At 38.0% G+C, this 11,887-nt stretch overlaps 1 protein-coding gene across 3 annotated transcripts in view; it reads right to left on the minus strand.

The window, feature by feature from the left end:
• The window catches only part of LOC127879508 (uncharacterized), a 155,631-nt gene extending 152,093 nt beyond the window's left edge, over nucleotides 1-3,538 (minus strand). For all 3 annotated transcript variants that reach the window (XR_008049127.1, XR_008049128.1, XM_052426378.1), the window contains exon 1: nucleotides 3,446-3,538. The gene's annotated coding sequence lies outside the window, so the exon portion shown is untranslated. The remainder of the gene's footprint in view (nucleotides 1-3,445) is intronic.
• Between the last annotated feature and the right edge of the window lie 8,349 nt (nucleotides 3,539-11,887).

Genomic DNA, 11,887 nt, shown 5'->3' on the forward strand with positions numbered 1-11,887 from the left:
GTTTTTGCTGAGATATCATCTGTTGGGATTTCTTGAAAACCTTTGGCGAGTCACAGACCCTGCCATTAGAAGTCGCCCCTATCTCTCTCTTCCCAACCGACCTTTCTGGTAGACCATCAGTCTTCACTTTTGTGGGCTCGGACGTGTGGTCTTCCCGTCCAGCCCCTTGTCGTTTAAACGTTCGGTCTTATATCCTTTTTTCTTCAACAATTCCTGAAATTGTATACAATCTCTCTTCCGGTGACCCATCCTTCCACAGTGAAAACATGGCCCCCATCTTTGTGGCTTCCCACCAGGCTGTGTCTCCTTTACCCCGGCTGAAGGTCCCCATCTTTGTGGCTTCCAACCAGGCTGTGTCTCTCTTACCACGGCTGAAGGCGGGATAATGTTCATTTTCTTGGCAAATTCTTTCAAAGCAGATGCTATAAGCTCTTCTGTCTTTACTTCTGAAGATGCCTGCACCACGTTTACTGAAACGTCTTCTCGGCCTCGTCTGTTCTTTTTGCCATCTACAGCCAGCGATATGTATTGGTGCTGTTTAACCAGGTCGAGAGCTTCTTCCATGCTTAAAGGATTTTCTAAACAAGCATGCTTGGCTGCCTCTCTGTCATTACAACCCTGGCAAAACCGGGAAATCGCTTCTAACCGCATATGGTCTTCTGGAAGGTCCGTAAATGCTGGTGTGGCTAAAGTAAGCACACGGTCAGCCCAGTCTTCCAGCGACTCCTCATGCCCTTGAACAGCCTGACGGAACTTAGCCTTCGACGTCTCACGAAGTTCCTTGGTACCGAAACGAGACTCCAAGGACTTCATTAAACGACGAAATGAATAGCGTTCATTTTCTGTTGTAGTAATAGTGAAGAAGTCAAGAGCCTTGCCCTCTAAACTCCACAACAGATAATCTTTACATTCGTCTTCCGACCAATTCATCACCCTTTGAAAACTTTCAAACTTTCGCTTAAAGGATAGCCAACTGGTTTTCCCATCATAACGCAACGCCTTCGGATGTTTTCGAGGATCACCCTGTCTTCGAGAGCTACGTTTGTGAGAATAACCTCTTTCTTTATGTGACCTTGACCTTGATTCGGAGTCTGAGCTTGATGACCGACGTGAATGTGCCCTTCTTGTGTTCTTTTTACTTTTCATGTGTACTGAGGGACATCTATGTGGTATTACACTTCCATCTGAATCAGAACTGGACGACGATCTATGCCCTTTTACTTTTTTACTTCTTGATTGTCGTCTGTTTGTCCTGGGTGTAACTGTCGACCGGTTTTTAGATGATAATAATGGAGAACTATAAGTCCTTCCATTATCTTTGCTTCCATCTCTTTTTGGTGACTTCCGGTGCTCTTTGTCGCTATAAGTCTTAGACTTCCGAATACTACGTGAAGACCTTTTATCTTCTGGTGACTGTGATCCACTGGATGATGGTGATCTAAAAGACCTACCACCTGCAGTTGTTCTTTTCATACTTCCGGTTGTCCGTTTCCGGTTACGTGAAAATTCTCTTCTCTCTTCCTGTGACCTTGACCTACTGAAAGATGGTGATCTAGAAGACCAACCACCTGCAGTACTTCTGCGTGCACTTCCGGTTGTCCGCTTCCGGTTGCTTGAAGAACCTTTTCTGTCTTCTGGTGACCTTGACCTACTGTGGGATGGTGATCGATACAACCTACCCCCTGCAGTAGTTTTACTTGCACTTCCGGTTGTCCCCTTCCGGTGGCTTTTAGACTCTCTGCTGTCCCTTGATGAATGTGATCTACTTGGAGATGGTGATCTATAAGACCTACCACCTGCAGTATTTTTACTTTCACTTCCGGTTGTCCGCTTCCGTGGTCCACCCGCATCACTTTGTTCACTGTCCCGATGTTTTCTAGAACTTGGTGTTGGGTACTTTTCAGCACTGCGAGAGCTAGACTTCCCTAATTTCCCATATTCATGGTCCGATGACTCCTCCTTACAAATTGATTTCCGTGTCTTTGAAACCTGTATACTTGTCCGAACCGGAGAACATGAGCTGGTTCTTGAACTACCCGTACACGAACGTTGACCCTGGTCATCTTCAAACTTCACAGGACTGTAATGACGAACCATTGGTTTAGTCTGTGTCAACAAACCAGGCCATGATACCTTACTGTATGGCGGGTTCGCCCACTAGGACATTATTGGGGCAGTCGTGGTTATCCATGACGACTGTGTGTATGCTACCGATAGTCTTGTACTCGTAGACACAGGTATGGGGTTCAAGCGCACCGGACATGAAGGGAGTGCTGCAGCCATTGCATTCAGATCTTCATGCATAGACCAGCCTTCAAAATCCATCAAATTTCGAGATGCAGGCTTTGGCTCAGAAAAGTCCAACATGGCTAACACTTCTGACGTCATCTTGCCTCGCAAGGCTAAATGCAGCACTTCTTTGGTGACGTACCCATACGAGGAGCGCAATTCCACAATAAGGGTAGCAATTTTCTCACCGACTCCCGGAATTGGCATTAATTCTAGCACCGATGCCGTATTCACGTTGATAGACATTTTTATTGAAGAAACAAGTGCAGGGCCAATTGAATGTAACCAACACACAAAAACAATGTTACTACTGTTTTATTTATTGAACTACCAAACCAAAATATTCAATAGAGTGTAAATTACTTTAATTGCAATAAAAAATTATATTACCCAAACAATGTTTTTTAAGAAAGGATACGTAAAAGGATATTAGGATATCACAGCCACCGGTCACCTTTACGGACACTAATGTTTTTACCTTTGCACTATCAGTCACCAATACTCTGACCAAGCGTGACTATAAGACACAGCTTGACAATTAAATGGTTTGCTAGACCTCACAAATACACTGACCAAGCGTGACTATAAAACACAGCTTGACAATTAAACGGTTTGCTAGACCTCACAAATACACTGACCAAGCGTGACTATAAGACACAGCTTGACAATTAAACGGTTTGCTAGACAGACTAAGACCTCACAAATACACTGACCAAGCGTGACTATAAGACACCGCTTGACAGTTAAATGGTTTCAGCGTGACTAAAAGACACAGCTTAAACAAATAGACCAAATATTTAAATATCTTGGCTTTACTTATTTTCCCAACACTGTCCCTTTAATACTGTTGACAGACTCCCTGGCTACTTAAATCCGTGTAATTAATTAATTAATAACACCGATACTCCTTACTACAGTGTTAAACATTAACCCCCACCTTGAAACTGCTGTACAATCAACTAATTATTTTCAAACCCACAATTTTTCCATCCACTTTTCAAAACGTACCTAACCGGATGTTCTGGAAAAAAGTGAAAAATAATTATTAAAACCGACTGTACACAGTAACTTCCAATTGTACCTCGTCGCCAATAAAGTAAACCTAGTGGTATTATAACTATTACACTGTAGAAACAGGCCAGGGCTTGGGATATACCTATTCCTGAGGACACGTCTTGCTTCGTCTAGTGCTGGATCGTAAGAGACCGTGAAAAGCAATTTGTATACCCCACTTCCGCAAGAGTGAGGGTAAAACCCGTACTTACCATACCCGCCCGTACCGTACTGGATACGTCACAACACTTAGATACCATATACATATATCAACTATATTCTTTTTAAAATGATGTTATATATTATTTTGGTTATATGTTAATTTTAACGCCAAATAGTATTAACACTTTGACGTTGTTGGCACTGATGTATTGTGATTGTGACGTCATTTCCTTTACTTTATTACAAATGTTTTACTCCTGATGAAGGTCTTTGACCGAAACGTTGAGTAAATTGATTTTGAAAAAGAATGAAGTTTTTTCTCTGTTTTCTATAACTATTTATAAATTATACTTTATAATAAACATAATTGTTGTACGCACATGTAGATTTATGCGTAAATAACTTGAGGTACAGTAAGAAATTGATTTGTTCGATAATTTTAACAATATTTGCGAGGTAGATTTTACTGCGTGTTCATACATTAAAATTATATTTATAAATTGTACGCTCACTTCAATTGGATTTGTATACAATTTAATGTTATTTATCTATATATTTAGATAAAATTAACATTAAATTGTATAAACATCGAAGTATGTTGTTTGTACATGATATTAAGCATATTTTTGTTTCCTTGTTTCATGGAAACAAAAGTAATACAATGGCTTCTTATTTGTCAAAACGGAAAATAAATGTTAATCAGTTTATTTACACGTTGATGCAATTAATAACATTTTTACATAAACGTAATCTATGTTCGTCAGATATCACATAGACAGTTCTGTGATCGTTTATTTTTGTGAACACGGACTCTTTGTAAGGAAAACCTGCACAACTGGCATGCACAATTAAATGTCTTATCCAGCTAGATTTAGTAATAAAGCAAATGTTTGTGTATGTAAATATCCAAAAGTATTTATTTATGTAATGTGCTTGCAGCTAGAGAACCTTGGAAGACGTGAAAATAAGAGCCAGCGACCAGTGTTAATCCGCTCCTCAGGACCCTGGCACAGTCATCCCCCAATACCACCAATAGCAGTGGGCCTGTCAGCGTTTGTGAATATCTTACAATAAACAGAAATAAATTATAAATTAAAACATATTTCATATTTCAGAAACCAATTATAATTCAAACTTACTTTTTATCATATGCTCGCTTTAAAAACAAGACATACCAGTATTATGGGAAGACATTCACTAGGTGGTTGGCATCCAGGGACTGTGTCAACTGCCTTCCTCAAATAGTAGCATCAAATTTGATCAATGTCCCTCAGACGAGCGTATTTTGTGAAAAAAATAACTTTCTCATTTTATTTAAGGAAAATACTCATTTTGTTTATTATAAATGGGCATGTACTTTGACATGAACAACACAGTTTAATACAGAACATAATGTATAGCATTTTTATCATGGCTTATATTATGGATTTCAGGATGCAATCAAGGCAGCCATACAGAACGAAAACAGGAAGGCCAAAGCTGTAATGAGAGCCATGAGGGCGGTGTTTACCCCAACACAGCTAGTAGATTGCTCCATGAAGGACGGCGTTTACCCCCAACACAGCTAGTAGATTGCTCCATGAAGGCGGTGTTTACCCCAACACAGCTAGTAGATTGCTCCATGAAGGCGATATTTACCCCCAACACAGCTAGTAGATTGCTCCATGATGGCGGTGTTTACCCCCAACACAGCTAGTAGATTGCTCCACGAAGGCGGTGTTTACCCCCAACACAGCTAGTAGATTGCTCCATGAAGGCGGTGTTTACCCCCAACACAGCTAGTAGATTGCTTCATGAAGGCGGTGTTTACCCCCAACACAGCTAGTAGATTTCTCCATGAAGGCGGTGTTTACCCCCAACACAGCTAGTAGATTGCTCCATGAAGGCGGTGTTTACCCTCCAACACAGCTAGTAGATTGCTCCATGAAGGCGGTGTTTACCCCCAACACAGCTAGTAGATTGCTCCATGAAGGCGGTGTTTACCCCCAACACAGCTAGTAGATTGCTCCATGAAGGCGGTATTTACCCCCAACACAGCTAGTAGATTGCTCCATGAAGGCGGTGTTTACCCCGAACACAGCTAGTAGATTGCTCCATGAAGGCGGTATTTACCCCCAACACAGCTAGTAGATTGCTCCATGAAGGCGGTGTTTACCCCCAACACAGCTAGCAGATTGCTCCATGAAGGCGGTATTTACCCCCAACACAGCTAGTAGATTGCTCCATGAAGGCGGTATTTACCCCTAACACAGCTACTAGATTGTTCCATGAAGGCGGTATTTACCCCCAACACAGCTAGTAGATTGCTCAATGAAGGCGATATTTACCCCAACACAGCTAGTAGATTGCTCCATGAAGGCGGTATTTACCCCCAACTCAGCTAGTAGATTGCTCCATGAAGGCGGTGTTTACCCCAACACAGCTAGTAGATTGCTCCATGAAGGCGGTGTTTACCCCAACACAGTTAGTAGTTTGCTCCATGAAGGCGGTGTTTACCCCCAACACAGCTAGTAGATTGCTCCATGAAGGCGGTGTTTTCCCCAACACAGCTAGTAGATTGCTCCATGAAGGCGGTGCTTACCCCAACACAGCTAGTAGATTGCTCCATGAAGGCGGTGTTTACCCCAACACAGCTAGTATATTGCTCCATGAAGGCGGTGTTTACCCCAACACAGCTAGTAGATTGCTCCATGAAGGCGGTGTTTACCCCCAGCACAGCTAATAGATTGCTCCATGAAGGCGGTGTTTACCCCCAACACAGCTAGCAGATTGCTCCATGAAGGCGGTGTTTACCCCAACACAGCTAGTAGATTGCTCCATGAAGGCGGTATTTACCCCCAACACAGCTAGTAGATTGCTCCATGAAGGCGGTGTTTACCCCAACAAAGCTATTAGATTGTTCCATGAAGGCGGTGTTTACCCCAACACAGCTAGTAGATTGCTTCATGAAGGCGGTGTTTACCCCAACACAGCTATTAGATTGCTCTATGAAGGCGGTGTTTACCCCCAACACAGCTAGTAGATTGCTCCATGAAGGCGGTATTAACCCCCAACACAGCTAGTAGATTGATCCATGAAGGCGGTGTTTACCCTCCAACACAGCTAGTAGATTGATCCATGAAGGCGGTGTTTACCCCCAACACAGCTAGTAGATTGCTCCATGAAGGCGGTATTTACCCCCAACACAGCTAGAAGATTGCTCCATGAAGGCGGTGTTTACCCCAACAAAGCTAGTAGATTGCTCCATGAAGGCGGTGTTTACCCCAATACAGCTATTAGATTGCTCCATGAAGGGAGCTGCTACCTGCCGCCATGGGACACCTCGTCCTGGGCTCCCAAAGGCCGAGAGTCAGGTCATAGTTGGTTAGATAATGGTTATCAAGATGTGATTAATGTGCTTAGCTTATAGTTTGCTGATTATGTTATCACAAACATAACTTTAAACAAATAATTACGCATTTTTCAAGGCAGAGTATCAAACCTATATTTTGAAGTAATTCCAAAGTAAACAATTAAGCATTAATCATTCAATACTTATTTACAGAGTTAGTTGCGAAGAAATTCAACAGGCCTATGGCGGAGATAGAAGTAAAATGAGAGCCGCACTCCGTCGACTCAAAGACCGAATGGAAGGAGTTGACGAGTGAAAGCTTCAATGCATCTTTTTTGTTTGTATGAAACATTTGATGTGTATATATTTAACATGTAATTATAAGCATGGTATAAGATTTAGTTTCTTTGAAATCTTATTTTGTCAATTTTTATTTCACAGACTTGTCATCATTGATGTTCAATTGGCAATGTATGTTGACAAATGTTATAATGTTGTACATAAAAGAATAAAATTGTATTATCTTGTAATTATTTAAAATATAAAAATATATTTTTATTGCGTATCTACATTTTGTCGTATGAAATCATAGAATTAGAATTATTTTGTTAAGGCAAAAGATGCACATTTAACGCATATGTGTGCTTTTATAAGTGTTTTTTTGACTTCCATTTGTGTGCGTTAAATGTGTGCTTTTATGTGGGTTAAAGCTATGCTTTAAAAAAGAGTTAAATGTGCGTTTTTAATAAGAAAAAGCGAACATCTAACTCGCTTAAAATCGCAGTTTTAACCCAAGTTAAGCACACATTTTACCCACATGTGCTGTTATGTGGGTCAAAATTGCGCTTTAAATCGAGTTAAATATGTGTTTGTTATAAGTCACTTATTATGAAAAAACGCAAATTTAACTCACTTTAAAGCATATTTAACCCACATAAAAGCGCACATGAATGACAGTTAAAAACACACATATAAAATGCAGACATTTAACTCGCTTTAAAGCGCAGTTTTAAAATACTGCTATAGAGAGAGACGAATATTCTAGGGATGGCATTGACTACCTATATCGGTATTCGAATATTCGCAAATCCATTCAATCAAATATTCGACTATTTGCATTAAACAGTTGGAATGTATTACCTTATGTATAACGCATGTTATAACAGGGACTGATTCAAATTGTTTGTATTAGTCCCTGGTTACAACCATTTGCCGATTACTTAGGAGGTTGTTGCGTTTTTTAACTTTGCTATAGAATAATCTTATAATTTGGTCGTGCACAACAGCAGTATAATAATACATATTACTTTTAAGTTGATGAACTTACATGCAATAGTTACTGAATTACCATGCAATAGTTATTGAGAAACAGGTCCGGGCGGACAAAATCTCATTTAATGGAACATTTCTCTGGAGATAGTAAGGCTATCCGAACATAATATATGTAATAGAACACATTTGATTTAAGTTTCAATACATTTCTATGTAAATGTAACTGAGAAACACCTATTGAGAGGAAACACAAATTGCACATTCATTATTTTTTTATCAATCTAGGGGACCATAAATATGTAGTTACCAGGTCAATATGTGAACCGCCATGATGACATTTATTATATTGTTTCATGAAATTCCATGAAATAGTTACTGCGAAAAAGCTCTGGACAGTAATGTGTGATGAACAGACAACGTCAAAACAATATCCCTCCGCCTGTGGAATTAAAAGAGCCTAAATACATTATCAAGTGTGTAATTAACATAAAATTTGTCATTCAAATGAGACATTTTAATCCCAGATGATTCGGTTTCTAATCATTATTAATTTAACTGTAACTTTTTGTTTAATTATTATTTGAATGTAAAACACACATGCTGAATAACAAATAACAATGATCTAACATTCAAGCAAATTGAATCGATATCCAACGCTGAAATAAAAGTTTTTTAAAGTGTAGTGAAAGACATTAGTGTTTAGTTAACCTGCTCAGGCAAAGACCTATAGAATACACAGATTGGAAACTTCGCGCCTTATCGGGCTATCTCGCGGCGGGGTCACGTGGTCGAGAAACTGATAAGAACACTTAGGATCAGCAGACGATTTATTCCATAAATCAATCGGAGGGAGTCCGAAGATAGCCGATGCATCACGATTGCGATAAGATAGCGACGTGTCCAGTAGCAACGGCTACGATTATCGAGCAAAGTTATGCGAAAATGTTACGGCGCTATAGAAAGGCGGCTGTAACTTGGTCAATAATGATCCGATTTTTATAAAATAAAGTTTCATAGAAACATGAGTAATTATGCTTTTACAAAATCTCGATTTTATTTACCTAAAATAAGAATTTATAATGCTGCGATCGTTGAAGTAATAGCGCTTTAAGAATTTCCAAATCGCGGCGAGAATGCCGTTGAATAATTTATTTGAAAGGCTTTTGCTGATAAAATCGTCTTTTATACATTTTTAATTCAAACATTTAAAACCTTATAAAAAATATTATTTCAAAACGGATAGATATATGTGGACACATAGATCTAGGTCTCTGATAAAAACAACATTACAGTATAATAAATGCTATGATCGTTCGATCCAAAAACGGTTTCAGTTAGTCTCATTTCAATATTGATTCTGTGGCTTTTTTAATTCTCTATTTTTTATTTAGATCTTATTCATGAGTTATAGGTTATTAAAGTTGTGTTTGTAACCAAGTTTTTTTTTCTATTGGTAATTAATGTGTCATGTGAAGTGGATTTCGCGAAATTGTATTCTATAGGTATTTGGCTCAGGTAAAATGAGTCTCCCCTGTGACATTCGACAATCTTTGTTTAAAATTGAGATACATTTGACAATGTAATTTAGGGTTATCTGCCCTTATAAAATGGGTTCAACCAGTGACAGTTAAGATACATACTACACCCCAAAAAGGGCCATAACTTTAACAAAATTAAATTTCTGATTGTCTGCCCCATTCAAATGTATTCCTCTTGTGATAGCAAACATACATACTAAATTTGAAATAAATGTTATAATGGTCCCTAAGAAATGTGCTTTAACATAAATATAACATATACTTGACATAAATGTTTACCAACAGTTAGAAACAAAGGTTACTGAGAAACAGCTCCGGAATTTGCATTAATAAATGTGTCCGGTCTATATCTTTGTCATTAATGGATGTATTTAAAAATAACTTGGTACAATGCAAAGCACAGTATGGTCAAGTGTTGCACGCAAGACCTAGGTCCCTCGCTTAGAGGTCATGTCCACAGTCGACGTTTAAGCTAATAATTCAGGATTGTGCATTTATAGGGCTGGCGTTACCGATGAATGTTTAAGTTAAATATAAATGGGTTCAGTATTCGATTTGTTTGCTTTTGGATATAAGTAAACGTAAATGTATTTTTTTAAGAATAAACTTTGTGTTTGTTATTTGATCAAAGAATGTCTATCCCCCAAGAATAACCCGTTTGTACCAACTGTTTCAAAGCTCAATAGAATTATGTCAAATATACAAATAATCTTGTTTTGGGATGACAAACAGGATGTGAAGGTTTGATCTAGACGCAATTAAAATCTACAGCGTCCGTTAACAATTCAGGCTAGTTTAGTTTTTTGATAATTTATATTTAGATAATTTATATTTAGAACGTCTCTGTCCAGATCTATGTTGACATCACTTTGATACAAGCAATTACCGCCATATTGGATTTTCATAATTTTCTTTCGAAAACCCCCCACAAGGAATCATTAAAATATTATATTAAAATAAAACGTTGTTTTTGCAGTTGAAATGTGTTACAACTGGCATGTTGCCTCAAATTGAATCTATGCATTTGGTAACTTTTCTACTCGTTTTTACATTTTTCTTGCGTGGAGTTATTTAAGACTTTTTCTCGTACCAGAACAACACAAATACATTCTATATCACTACGCACGGTTAAATTCGGTAGATCTAGACTTAAAGCGCTTATGAGAATGACTTAACATTATTAAAATTATTTTTTGTGTGTTCAATATCATGTTCGTTTGTTATAATCATTGATTAAAAATCAATAGGATAAATAGAATACTATGATTAGTGTTGAATATAGAGAAGTTTATGTTGCTCGGCATCAAAGCGCTTTCCACGGCTCTAAGGTTCTAAGCCTCGCAACATCAATTTCTCTATTTTCAACGCTAACATAGACTAGTATTCTGTTTATTTATACATGTACTGTATATCGCCCTTAATGCGTCTAGTGTGACAGTTTGAAGCATTTTTAGGCATCATATTTAACGGCTGTCTGTAAAACGACAATGATGCGTCAAAATCTCATTACATTTTAAAGCAATGACCCATCAAATTTCCAGCATTTTCGGTGGGATGCAACATGCAATTCAGGTCAATTCAAGCCAATGCATTTTGTCTATACTAAATGGCTTCCGGTCCAAAATATATAACATTCACATGTTCACATCGGTCATCAGTAAGAATTGTGTCATCAAATATTATATAGTATTTACACATGTACACACATATATTATATAAGAGTATTGTATTCAAAACAGTCAAAACCATAGTGTTATTTATGAATCCTTGAATTGGATGGCAAACATAATATTTTTGCTATTTATAGTTTTTATAAGTTGATGAACTTCATATGTATCAGATCCACCCAAACACCAGCTATAAAGTTAAATAATTTTCACATTAAAGTAATGATACATTATCAGTATTTTGACAATTATTACATAAACGCTCATTCCTTAAACGTTGTTGATGTCTTCCGAATTCGAAATTTAATTTATGATTTGACCAACGAAAGCTCATATTGGTGTCTGAATGAATCAGATATCTTTCGACATTTAGGCCTAAAAAAGTTGTATGTGTCCAATTAATGGACCGACCGTGTTTTGTTTTGGCCGACCCTTGCATGTTTGCCATTTAAAATCAAGTATACAGCAAACACAATCACTGTGTTTGATTAAAAAAACTAAGTTATTTTATCAAAATTATTATTTTACCATCTCAGAATTAAATAGAAATAATGTTGTATAGACATTTGGAAGTT

The sequence above is a fragment of the Dreissena polymorpha genome, chromosome 4, assembly GCF_020536995.1.
Source record: "Dreissena polymorpha isolate Duluth1 chromosome 4, UMN_Dpol_1.0, whole genome shotgun sequence".
NCBI lineage: Eukaryota > Metazoa > Mollusca > Bivalvia > Myida > Dreissenidae > Dreissena > Dreissena polymorpha.